Source organism: Lissotriton vulgaris, unplaced genomic scaffold, assembly GCF_964263255.1.
Source record: "Lissotriton vulgaris unplaced genomic scaffold, aLisVul1.2 SCAFFOLD_527, whole genome shotgun sequence".
NCBI lineage: Eukaryota > Metazoa > Chordata > Amphibia > Caudata > Salamandridae > Lissotriton > Lissotriton vulgaris.
The window spans coordinates 852,312-865,211 of record NW_028247201.1 but is presented as its reverse complement, the minus strand read 5'-3'; the positions used below and the strand labels follow the sequence as shown (position 1 = coordinate 865,211).

General features: G+C 41.1%; 1 protein-coding gene across 1 annotated transcript in view; it reads right to left on the bottom strand.

Annotated features, from left to right (window-relative positions):
- Positions 1–10,967, bottom strand: part of ZNF592 (zinc finger protein 592) — a 332,527-nt gene extending 321,560 nt beyond the window's left edge. Inside the window, exon 1 of the mRNA XM_086949655.1 lies at positions 10,496–10,967. The gene's annotated coding sequence lies outside the window, so the exon portion shown is untranslated. The remainder of the gene's footprint in view (positions 1–10,495) is intronic.
- Positions 10,968–12,900: the final 1,933 nt, after the last annotated feature.

The following is a 12,900-nucleotide window of genomic DNA, read 5'->3' as shown; positions in this document are numbered from 1 at the left end:
GTGCGAATAAAAAAAAAATAACTATATACTTGAAAGTGCTTTTAAATTTGATAATCGCCTAGGATCACACATTTTGCTGCAAGGCAGCCAGGATTGACCACAGCATTTTTTATTTCATGGTGCGCGCGCACCACAGGGGAGCGGGGGCAAAGGCACGCCCATTCACACCGGTTGCCGCTGCTGCGGGTGCTGGCTACCGCCAGGAATGGGCGAAGCAAAGGCGGGCCTTTGCCCAATCGCGTGCCTTTTTAAAAAAATGTTTACCCGCAAATACCAATTACAGACGAGGAAAGCAAACCCACATGCAAAAGCGTGTGGGTAGCTTTCTGAAGCCCTTTCAAGAGATCTCGCACTGCGAGATCATTGCTGCGCACTGCAACGCTAGGCGCGAGACCTAAAAACAGAGGGAATTGAACCAGCTAGAAATATAAAATCACAAATTAATTTGGTTCAGCCGAATTGATGGAGCATACAGGGTGGAATGTCGAATGTGCATAGAGAACAATGGAAATATGTTAAGATCAGCAAAAAGAAGGTGAGATATCAAGTATCACTCAAAAAATGAGGGCTCCATCTTTATAAGAAAAAGTCGAAGAACAAGTAGATAAGCAATCAACTTCTCTGTCTTTTAGAATGACAAAAAAACTAAGGAAAGAAACTAAGAAAAGCAAGAAATAAGTCCAAATGTAATCCAATAAACACTATACAAAACCAAACAATAGGAAAAAAAAGGGGTAATAGTACAGACAATCTCAATCAACAACAAATTATTGGGGAATCAAGATAAACTAATACCTGGTGAACAGATAATTATAATTAAATAAAAAAACATTTCCCTCTATTCTACGGAGACAGGAGAGAAAACAACTAACAGAGAAACGCAAAGATAGTAAGATATGCGAATTACAAAAAAACTCACCTTTTGAAAAAGTGGAAAACAATCTTCTGAATCAGACAGAGGAGACAAATATGAATAAAAAAGAGAGAGAAGTTCTGCTGAGTGAAGCATATAAGCCATCACAGGAGATGTCCGTGCCCAAGACAGATGTATCACTGAAAAAAGCAGAACAAAAAAAAAGAAAACAAGACCAGCTGACCTGGAAAAAATTGAAGAATCGCTAGATGTTGATAGACAAGGATATTCCACATATGCAATACAAAGAACAATCATAGTCCAAAAAAGCCCTATGTTTGATCAAAAAATGGTGCGCACGCGATTCTAAAGGGCTGGATGAAGACAACAAACGTACAAATTAATTTATCAAAGAAAGAACAAACAACCATGGTAAATTGACAGAAGTAAGAAAACACCCAATGATGGTATTACACAACTTATTTTTAAGCCAGAATATTATTCCAGGGGTAGACATGATATTTTAAATCGAGGAAATATTTTGTGTCTCATTAAAGCAATCCCTTCTTTAGGAAAAATCACATCTGAAGATATAGAAACCATCAACTTTCTCCCAAATAAAGAAGATAATCATGAAAAGACATTGATAAGTAGGACCCATCAAAAGGTATACACAAGACACATTACTAAGAATGTTGAACAGGAGGTGTCTACAAGATACCACTAGCATGGACATTTCACTCATGACAATAAATCAAGAATTGATAATGATACTATCTTGGAATTTACTCAACAAGATATCATCCTTTCACATAGAGAAATCAAATGCTAGTGATCATAGCAAGCAAATATTGCAACCGCCCCCAAAATGATGGGAAAAGTTATTTACAGAAGACTGTATGGGAAAGAAAACTCCAATGTTTCTACCAATATACTGGCTCTAAAAGTTGTTAAGGAAAGCTTTGAAGAGGAACCACTGACTGAAATAGAAATCTGGGAGGACTTTATAAAAAAAAAAAAAAAAAAAAAAAAAAAAAGAACATTTGCTTCAAAACCTTACTACGAACAACACAGAAGGAATCAAGCTGAAGCGAGAAATAAAACCAAATTATCATACACAACTCATATCCTAAAAAGAACTCGTAATAGGATATTGAGACAAATAAAAAAAATGTCCAGATAATACGATCATACTATTTAAATTAAAAAGTACTAACCAGGAATAACAGAGGTTTTTTTGGCATGCAAAACCTACTCAAGCAAAATAGGAACTCTGGGCTAAAGTGCTATATACAAATAAAAAGACTAACTCAAGAGACTCCTGTAAACTCATGAACGGCCTATCACAATCTACCGAAACATCAGTATTTTTTACATTAAGTGAGGCTGACTTGATTGGATACCTAACAACACATCTAAATGGTAATTGGGAAATCACACAAAGGGATACTTAGCCTAATGATGCAGGCACTGTAACAAAGAACATGGAATATGAAGTTGACATAGCTGAAAAATCAAGTATGTAAATTAATGGAATTCCGTTTGCATGATACAAAGAAAATCCTGCCGTTAGACAGAATATCTCGCAAACGTATTCAAAAAAGTCATCAAATCAACATCAATACCAGAAACATAGAAGGGTTCATTGATATCCCTTATACATAAAAAGGGAGATTGGACGGTAATTACCGCCTAATGACCCTACAAGACACAGATGCCAAACTTTTTGCAGGAGTCCTACTGACAAATCTTTCTGCATGGGAAAATGAGATACAGATAATTTCATGTAATCAAACTGGGTTCATGCAAGGAATGGGAACTGCAAAAAATCTACTAGTTTTATCAGTACTTAATGGAAAAATATATATCAAAGAAGCAACCATTATATCTGTGCTTTGTGGACTTTAAAATCAGCCTACGATTGTGGGCATAGGCAGTTACTCTGGCAAAAGTTGTAAGAGCAAGGAATACCATCTTCCCTTTTGAAACCGATTCAACTACTCTATTCAAATACTTGGGTTAGAGTTTGGTTAGGTGATGGCTCGTGTGTTTCAAAGAAAATTGTAACGTCCATTAACCGGTTTCTATAAGATCTATCATAAGCGATGGACGAGGTGAACGCCTATCCACCAAAACTAGCTAGTACTCACATATCAAACCTATTATATGCATATGATGTTATCCTATTAAGTCAGACAAAGGCCAGGTTACAACGCCTGATGAATAGGATATCAACGTATTCTCTAGCAAAAGGTATGGTTATAGTTGACACAAGGACAAAAATAATGGAGGTTACTATAAACCAGAGACAAAGTATAAGCACAAATAGTACCCCCAAAACTTGCAATTATAACAAGTAATATCATACAAATATTTGGGAGTACTTTGACAATAAAGGATCATTCCATCCACACAAGGTTGATATGCAAAGGAAAACAAATACCTTATTGACAGCATTCAAAACCTTGCAGAAGTCCTTTGGGGGACCGAGTTACCTCCCGTTCCTAAAAGTAATATCAGCAAAATTATTACCTACGTTAAAGTATAGTAGCAAAGTTTTGTGCGGCAAAGACGCTATAATCATTAAAAATGATGTGACGAAAACCTTCATATCACTTTTTCACCTACCATTCAATGCATCGCCTGCCCAAATTAGATTAGAATTTGGGCTAACTAACCAACTAATTGTAAGGAAAGGCCAATTCAGAAAAGTGTGGAAAAGAATAAAAAATTGATAATTTAAATCAATTGTCCAATTTGCAATGGCAGTAATTACAAACAAATCAGAAACCTACATTTTGGAAATATTTACAAGCTGCCTTGGATGAATATTCAGCGCATAAAAGATATGGGACATGAGGATAACTGCAAAATCATTAAAGAAAGCTATTAATAAAATAGCAAAACCTCTATCACTGTATAAAGATAAAGATCTTTTTGCAAAAAGAACGCATGCTTGATCACTAATGAACGGATATGCATCAGTGAAAGCTCTATCATATTTAGGAACTCCTTGGTCTTCAAAGCTAAAAAACAGGTTTTTAAAAGCACGTTTTGGTCTTCTACATTTCATGTAATGCCATGGCTTTGAACAACGGATCTGATGCCTTGCAGTATATGGAAAAGTGGAGAAGAGAATATTATTCACTTGCTATGTATAAGCTCAAATTTGAAGGAAGAAAGAAGAAAGAAAACTCTGTTAAAAAAAAACATTAAAAAAACTATACTTAAGTGGCATTTTAACAAAGCTTTTGTAGAAAATGCATTGATGATAAGGAACATATTAGATCCGTTAGACTAATCTGCAAGATAATATAGGACGTATGTAACACCTAATTTATCTTAGGAGATATGCGTTATTAAGTGTCGCTACATTTTATATTATGGATGATTTTGAATAACTTATTATTGTATGTTTAGGTCTCGCCTGCGTGGGCTGCGCACATGCGCCGTCTCGCTGGCGAGATTTTATGATTTAGAGGAGCTTCGGTACGGGCTTTAAGCCCCGCCCCTCTTTCCATTGGCCGACGTCACGATTTATGCTAAACGGTGGCCAGTCATTGGGAAAGAGAATTCTGTGACTTAGACTTTTATCTTTCACAGACGGCCCACATGGACTGGCTTGTTTGCCTTCCTTCTGCTGCAAAAGGTTTCTTATCTTGATGGGGCCAAACACATGGCCCCATAAGGATAAGAAACATTTTACTTCAGAAGGAAACATTTTACTTCCGAAGAGAAAAGTCTACGTCACAACCGTCTGCTCTTGCGTTTCTCGTTTTAACTCGGAAACATCACAGCTGCTGGCAGACGCTGCTGGCTTCCCCGCTGAAGGTCAGTAAGCATTCTAGCTTCTAAAGCTCTGGGGTAGTGCTTGTTTTTTGAATGGTTGTGCCTTTTAAAACTTCTCGGCTGAAGTCCCTTCTCGCTCTCTAATGAATACAAGTATTCCGCCGTGCGCGGGCATCGGTAGCATTGTAAGTATATTCAATGCCAGAGTGATTTGCGCACTGCGGAATGTTTGATAGCCAGCTCACCACCCCTCCCCCAACGCATACCAGAGATTTCCCTCCCCCGGCATCGCGCCTTATCCTTGAAGTAGGGATTTGCGACGCAGCTCGTGACGGGCCGTAGGACTATGATAACAAGTTGGCAACAGACAAGGTGGGAAAAAAGGGCGCTTAAGAAGCCGTCCACTTATCTAGTTTTATTTTCCAATTCCGGAATCGGTCCAGCGGGGAATCAGAAAGCAGGTGCTGCGCTTTGTCTATGGCAAGCAGGCAAGTGCAAGTTGTCAGAGACCGGATGCCCATTTTTAAGGTGGGTACAAGTCTTTTGATTATGAAAATGCAAACCTGAGACAATTGCCGAGTTTGAATGTGACAGACTGAAATTCCTCGAGGTCACGATCCACTGCTCAGCCTGACAAACTGCCTTCTCTGTGACTTCTTGAGTTCGGCATTTTACTGTCAGTCCGGTGTGTGTGTGCACACGTGTGTGCGGTGCGTGGGTGTGTATGGTCCTATGTGCTCATTACCTGCCATATTTCTTTGTGACCCGCTCTGGGTTGCTGCAGGTTGGAGTCTACATTTTTTCCTAAATAGTTCCCATAATTACAATTAATTAGGCTGAGTGTTTTAATTACTTCATTCCAGTTACAGTAATGCAATAGGTCTCGCATTTGCAACAGTTTGAGCTCTTGGCATTGTAAATGACAATGCCTTTTATTTATGTCCTGGTTTTTAAAACATAAATAAAAAGCATTATCATTTACAATGCCAATAACTTAAACTTTCGCAAATGCGAGACCTATTGCATTGCAAATGCTTGTTTTTATCTTGAAGTCAGATTTTTATTGTTAAATATATTTGTGACACTATGAATTATCTCAATTCAGTGGGGCTATATACTGGACATACCCATTACCAACACCCTGCAAACACCTGATAACACCTGTGAATGCCCTCAACAAAGCTGTTTAAGAGAATGTGAATGACTGCACGCGCCGGACCCTAAAATGGCGGATTTCATGGACATTAGAACGGCGAAGCAGGGCGAGACAATTTAAGGAGACAAACGATACCAGCATGTCCCTTGAGCGAATGCTATCCCACCATTGTTGTCACTGCCACTCTAGGTTTGCTCATAACAGCACTCAAATGCAGTTTCTTTCTTGGAATGAGGCTAGAGAGCACCTGTGACCTCAGCAGCTTTGGTAATAATATGCCATAATAGTATGATGCTATACTGTGACCTATCCGGTTCTCCAATGCTCATTTATTTCCAAGAACTCTGCAGGGGGCTACCGCGAGCTCGGGGAATAGCCGGAATTCTGGCCAGCAATCCGGAGCTGCCTCTGAACCCCCTACTGGGGTGAACTCGATCAGCCTGAGGATTAAATACGAATGAACTTTGCATGACCCCAAGATGGCGCCACAGTCGACCTCATCACGATGTTCTGCGAATCATGGTCAGTCATAAAACTGGTCATCGATCTGACCTGGATCTCTGCCATCATCCAACCTGGATCCTGCACCCCTTTCAGCACATTTACCCGGTGAACTATCACCCACCTTGCCCGACTCTGGGCTAATGCTCCCGCGTCTCTCCTGACCTTATCTTCCCCCTCTCTCTTCCCCCTACCCTCTCTGCTCCTACTCTTTCTAGCTGTTGTCCTCTGCCATCACCTGCCCCTGCCCCTTGTCCCCTCCCTGTTTCTGAGTGAACCTCTTCCCTCGACTTTGAGACCAAACTATTTTGTCTGAGGCCCGATGGAGCTACCGGGTTTAGCTATAGGGGAGATGGGCCATGGATTCCCTCCTTGGTCGTCACCTACCCAGTCGGTCTTTAGACAGACTTCCTTTCGTCTCTACGGCTGTCACTTCCCCTATCCTCACTTTCTCACCTCCCCTACCCCTCACTACTTCTCTCTCTCCTTTCTCTCCTCTCCAAATCTTTTCTGTAATATTGTTGAACCTCATTGTTCCACTTCCTTTCGTCTCCCCTGTCCTCTCCTCCCGCACCCTCCCTCTATTTCATGTCTCTCCTACGCTCCTCTCTCAATATATTGAGACTGAACTATTTTGTCTGATGCCCGATGGAGCTACCTGGTTTAGCTATAGGGGAGATGGGTCGTGGATTCCCTCCTTGGTCGTCACCTACCCAGTCGGTCTTTAGACAGACTTCTTTTCGTCTCTCCTTATTGTCTCTTCCTTTATCCTCACTTTCTCTCTTTCCCACCTCCCGTATCCCCCACTACGTTGCTCTCTCCTTTCTCTCCTCTCCTAATGTTTAGCTAGTTGCTTTATGTAATGATTAATTGTTGCCTTTCTATGACATTGCTGAACCACATTGCTCCACTTCCTCTCGTCTCTCCTGTTTTCTCCTCCCGCATCCTTCCTCTATTTTATGTCTCTCCTTCTCTCCTCTCTTAATGTTTTGAGACTGAACTAGTTTGTCTGACGCCCGATGGAGCTACCTGGTTTAGCTATAAAGGAGATGGGCCGTGGATTCCTTCCTTGGTCGTCACCTACCCAGTCAGTCTTTAGACAGACTTCTTTTCATCTCTCTTTATTGTCTTTTCCCTTATCCTCCCTTTCTCACCTCCCCTGCCCCCTCCTCTACTTCTCTCTGTCCTTTCTCTCCCCTCCTAATTGTACTACTTATTTTTGTGATGTACTGTGTAATTTGTTGAACTTGTTCTGTTTCATTGTCGATTCTCATGTAAAGCGCTCTGATACCTTCGGGTCTAGCCAGCGCTATATAAAACTCTAGAAATAAATAAATAATAAAATAAATAATTATTGTCTTTCATATATTGTAAGATTTTACACAAACAATAAAATACTTGAATTGAAATGTGAATGAGTACAGTGTATGTTGGGGGGCTGAAGTTAGAGAGATGCGAGGAAGTGCATTTTGGGGAGGAGTGAAAAGAGGGTGCCAAAGAGGGAAGAGAGGCGGTTGAAGATGGACGAGATTTACAGAGGGCATGCATATCTAACTTAAAGCACACTTAACTGAAGGCCAAAACTCTTTCCACAGGCCTCAATACTATTTAATTCAGACTCAATTTCCGAACTGAAACATTTACAATGTAAATTATTCATAACAAATCATTGTTGTTACTCGTTCATCTTAAACAGCTAACAATCATTGAAAATAATCCAATCATACTGACAGGTTTGGGGTGTATGTCAGTTGTTGTGTTTTATATCAGGATTCAATTACATTTCAGATAGAAACCATCTTAGAGGTTGGTTGGCACACTATGGAAATCACAGAAATGTATTTTACATGCTTCCTTTTAGAGAGCCTCCCACTTTTTTTGTCCCACTTAAAGACCCGTCTGCACATATTTCTTTATGACTGATTGCAGCCTGCAGCTATGGGTGCTTACCTAAACCTGGTAGGAGCATTTTCTTCCAGAGTTGATGCCACCAGTAGTGTAATAAACAAAAGTGGGGTGCCAGTGCTGATGTGAATGGTTTAACTAAACAATTAACCAAACAGAACTTGAAAAATCATTCAAGAACGGAAATTACTACTTAATAGATTTTTATTTTCTCATTTTTTGAAAGAAAAAATTAATTTCTTCCTGCCGCCCGTACATTACCTGGAACTATTTCTTTGAAAAATTTCCTTTGAAGATCGAATTTATTGTATAGGAATGTACATTACAAAAACTTTCCTCTTGTTACTATTGTAAAACTGTGGTCGCAGATTGTGGCCTTTTGTTTTTTCTTTTTGTAGTATAGACTGTACATATTTTAATAACTGTATTATATGTTTTTGTACCCCCTTCCCAAGTGGTTTGAATGCTCTTTTGAATGTCTGTGATATGTCTGTAACATTGAATGATTGATGATTAGTAGTCAGTTTCCCTATTTTTGTGTTTCCTTTTTTGAATATGCTCTCTTGATGATGTTATAAAAATATAAATTCTTTCTTTCAAAAAATGAGAAAATAAAAAGCTATTAAGTAGTAATTCCCGTTCTTGAATGATTTTTCAAGTTCTGTTTTGTTAATTGTTTAGTTAAACCATTCACATCAGCACTGGCACCCCACTTTTGTTTATTGCTAGTCTGGCTCAGCCTTCCTGATTAGAGCCAACCCGTAGTTGTTTTCCCACCGGTAGTGTAAGACACTGACCAAGAACACACTTTAATGGGCTGAAGTTTTTTACACTTTACAGTTTGCACATTACAGTAACTGTTGAACATACTGATGCAGTTTGATACTGGGCCATTTCGAATGTGTTTCATATTTCAAGATGATACATTCCCACTGCTCTATAAGATTTGCTTTACTACTAAATTAATTTGCTTTACGATTACCCATTTGCCAATCTTTTTTCAAATATTCTCTAAAGGAGGACCCTATGGTTGTAAAATAAGCTGGCTCACATCCTTGCTATGTAAAAGTCTTCCCAACTTTTACGTCCCACCACCTTCAAATGTCACCAACCACCACTGGATTACATCTCTCCCTTTGTCAAAGTATAAAATGTGTCCTAAATCATTAAAAATACTGGTCCTGGCTGACCGTTTCAATAAGCTAAGTGGATGGAATGGAAAATTGGCAGTGTGTACATTACCTTACATAGCTTGGGGATTATTGTTTTAATCTTCAACATATAATGTAAGGCAATCTGTCGAATGAATGCGAGAGTAGCCCCTTCACCACTATCAGCTGTCACTGAGGACAAACTCTCACTGACAACAATAATTACCGTTTTAAGGGAGGGTAGAATGTCCCAGCAACTAAGTACGTAGTACCCTCTTGTTAGTTACACGAAGGTGCATTGTGTACCCACACTGCTGATGGTGTACTGAAAATCTACATTAACCGAGAAACAGTGAGGGTCCCATAGCACTTGGTTATCAAAAATAAACATGCTCACATGTCTATCAGAGCCCAGTAAAGCATTATTTACAGAAGTAACTGGAACTGTCCAAAGTAGAAAGAGGGGCACAATTCATGTCGAAACTAGGAAACTCCTTGTAATTCTAAGTAATGGACAAATGCTCACATAAGTCAAAAGCCCTGATTTAGGAATCGCCACGGAGAGGTGAAGTGCTTTGTAATTAGGTTCTAGGACATTTTTCTATTCTGATCCATTTAAACATTTCAGACTAGTAATGTAAAAGGTAAAACATGTTTGTAGAGATGCACAATGAGCTTGTTATAAACCTGTCAAAACTGTTTTTTTCTCATCGTTCTGATACATATCCAAATACAGCAGGGAAACTGGAATTATGGGATTCTATTGATACTATGTTTTCTACATAATTATGGATTCATTACATGTGCCACAGAATCCACCATCTGCTGGATAATTTGAAGATATTAATCTACGGGGGGTAATATTTTTCACATACAGTTGTATATACGACACAACACGATAGTATCTTCACACGAAATAAGACGCCAAAAGAGTGTTATTGTCCCTTTATTGCCATTGCATTCCAACTATTAAAGACCTCTGCAAAATGCCAGCCCCTAAACGCCTCTGCCTACCTCCCCTTGAGCAGACTTCAATCATGAATGCCAAATCTCATCTCGAACTGTGGTGCAACAACCAAGTCCCATCACCAAGCAGTGATGACTGAGAACCAGGTGAGAGTGCAAGATGTAAATACTCACTTCCTTCGTTGTGACAGAGGCCAACGAACCAGGCCCAAAAGCGGACTAAGATCGCAGGAACTGAGAAGGAGAGTTAAAAGCCAAGGGGGAGCTGTGAAGGTCTTTCTGCGCGCAGTGGAGACTTCCACCAACTAGCGGCACGGTGTAAGAAAGATGCAATGGGAAAGACCCGAAGTACAAGTGGGGAATCGGAGGTCGGAGCAGCGAGAGTGGAGCAGGAGATGACGCGATCATGAACAAGATCGGGCCGGGTGGCTCTCCGGTGACAAATCGCGCCAAGAGAAGGTGATCCGTTCCTGAGTCAAGTGAAACCACATCTGCCTAGAACAACTTGCCAGGACCACTCCCATTCAAGCAAGTCACTGAATTCTTGCAAGTGCCACTCTGAGTGCGGACTGATCACACAGACTGGGTTGTCAAACCCCGAACTGTAGATCCAGTGATTCCACCTCTGAAATCCAAGAGCAAGCACGATCGCCCCATGAAACGAAGCCCAAAACAAGCATAAGTTCTACTAAACGAAGCCCAAAACAAGCCTTGTCTCAAATACCACGAACATAGTTGAAAAAATGGACGGTAATTAACAATTAAAAACAAATATGCATTTATTTACATTTATGTAATTAAAACTTAGTTCTTAAAGTAAAAATGCATTACATAACGGGAGAGCACCTCATAATGGAATTGCATGGACAGAGTTGCAGCAGTAAAACAAATACATGGATTTATGTTCTACCTAATCTTTTTGATATCCATTTACATGTAAGAATTCTCATTTATTTCGATGACTTATATTTTTTAAAGAAAGTGTTTGACAGCTTTTTCTAAAGAAAACTAGTTATAATTCAACGAAATGCGCCCACATTCCAAGATGGCCACCACTTTCGCTGCTTTGTATTAGTGACTTTTTTCTGTTTCGATGTCTTGCTAATAAAACATTGCTCAAAGGGTTTTGATAGTAATTGGACCCGCCCGTTTTTAGGTCTCGCCCTGGAATTCGCATCCGAAGGATGCGTCCAGGGTCGGAGACTTATAGCTGCCTGACACCGGGGAATGAGGGACACAAAACTGTGACGAGCGTGGATTGAGCTGCGTGCACGCGCGTCAACATTCACGCATGCGCACATCACAGCCGCGCACATCACAGTCACAGCCACACCTCCTCCCTCCCCCCCCCTTCGCCGCCGCCGCCGCACCTACACACACACACACAGAGCAGGCTGTTCACAACACATGCACACGCAGGCAGACACTAGCGCACACATACAGACACACACTACACCTCCCCAGGCGGCCCCCCCCCCCGCCCGCCGCCGCCGCCGCCCCCCAGCCGCCGCCGCCCCCGCCCCCCCAGCCGCCGCCGCCCACACACGAGAGTACACGCACAGACAATCCCCCCGCCCCGCCCCGCCTGCAAGCTCTCACTTACCGGCTCGGTGTGCAGGTTCCTGGGCCGTCTTTTGGCACGCCGCAGGGGTCTCCTCACCACTCGGGAGCCCCGTGTTGCCTCTGTTACCATGCAGTCTGCCCTCGCTCTTTCGCCCGGTCTCTCTGAAGCGCCCCGGGACTTCAGCGTGAAGCCTGCATGTTTCGGACGTCCTCCTCGGCAGTTACTTCCTGTTTCTTTGACGAGCCCCGCCCACGTCCAAACAAAGGCTGCCTGACTTCCAGAGTGCGCCCGCGATGAAGAGACGGCCATTTTGTCAGCACACAAGCACCTAGCACTGTGTTTATTTGCATACTGGACTGTCACTGTGCTTTCGGTAACGACGTACAGCTTCGGAGACTGCACACGTTGTAAGCATATTGTGGTGCACGTACAACAGACAGCTGAGTGCATAATCAATCTATGTGAGCAAAGAACATGTTTTCATAACCCTTGCTATCCTTTCCATTTAATTGTTTTGTTCCATTATTTGATTACATTTCCTGATATTTGACAAATGATTTCCGTGTACATGCAGAGGATTAAGCAATTGCAGTGAAAGGACACGCTTATGATGCTATCGCTAATTCTGTGGTTTTATGTATGTCCTGGTGAAATTTCTGTTACACAGTGTAATCTCAGTTAATTTCTGGCATTTGCTTTACATTTGTGATGAAATCATGGCAATTACGTGATTACACCGTGACCAGATCAAGTAAAGAAGCTTCTGTTCGGGTCAATATCCCATGGCATAAACACAGGAAACAAGGTTTGCAAAGAGAACGTGTGCAGATGCTGTTCGTGCACGCGTGATTTTGCGACTTTTTCTTAGTGCAAAATATGTCCTTGTATCCAAGAATGAATGCGAGGATGTACATGGCAAAACAGCTGCCAAATGCTGGACCGATGTTTTTTTGTTATTTCGTGTACTTATTGAAGAATTCCATGTATTTTTTGCAAAAGAATTTACGCAAATATC